This window comes from Priapulus caudatus, unplaced genomic scaffold, assembly GCF_000485595.1.
Source record: "Priapulus caudatus unplaced genomic scaffold, Priapulus_caudatus-5.0.1 Scaffold557, whole genome shotgun sequence".
NCBI classification, from domain to species: Eukaryota; Metazoa; Priapulida; class Priapulimorpha; order Priapulimorphida; family Priapulidae; genus Priapulus; species Priapulus caudatus.
The window spans coordinates 138,715-139,500 of record NW_014577618.1 but is presented as its reverse complement, the minus strand read 5'-3'; the positions used below and the strand labels follow the sequence as shown (position 1 = coordinate 139,500).

The following is a 786-nucleotide window of genomic DNA, read 5'->3' as shown; positions in this document are numbered from 1 at the left end:
CATAGGGTCTATGTCCCCCGGGGTACTGCCGGAACGTACCCTGGGGGACATAGACCCTATGAGCTTTAGTAGGCTTTACTCTGACTCGGGTGCATGTGGCAACATATATCCTCTATAGTCCTAATCCTTTCTAATAAACCTAAATTATTTGTAGTCCGTAGGCTCTGTACTGTAGTCTGAATCTTTTATAGGCACCGATCTAAATTCTCCCACCTGTTATTTGGAAGTTTCTGTTGGGCAAAGCTTTCCTAAACGTAAACCATTCTCCTGTCTATTGTGTGGCAGTCCTTGCTTCTAAACCTTTGTTGATCCCTATCCCTGTGACCCCCCCCCCATGAATCCCTATCCTACATGTTGTTCAGTAATTTTTGTTGCTGTATAATTATCTTATGTCCTCCGTTGTTTAGTAGTTCTTGTTGATCCTTCACTTATTCCTTTTGTCTGTTGATCAGTAGTTTTTCTTTTTGAATCCTTGCTCATTCATTCGCATGAGTTCAGGAGTTCTTCTTGCTGACTTGTTCTTCTGTCCATTTTCAGACAGTTCTTGTTGCTGAATTGTTCTTCTACCTGTTGTTCGAGTAGTTCTTGTTGCTGAACTGTTCTTCTACCTGTTGTTCGGGCAGTTCTTGTTGCTGAATTGTTCTTCTACATGTTGTTCGAGCAGTCCTCGTTGCTGAATTGTTCTTCTACCTGTTGTTCGGGCAGTTCTTGTTGCTGAATTGTTCTTCTACATGTTGTTCGAGCAGTCCTCGTTGCTGAATTGTTCTTCTACCTGTTGTTCGGGCA

The 786-nt window shown here is 42.5% G+C and overlaps 1 protein-coding gene across 1 annotated transcript in view; it reads left to right on the top strand.

Moving 5' to 3' along the window:
- LOC106811618 (muskelin-like) overlaps positions 1-786 on the top strand; it is a 26,342-nt gene that overhangs the window by 4,966 nt on the left and 20,590 nt on the right. The gene's annotated exons all lie outside the window — the stretch shown is intronic.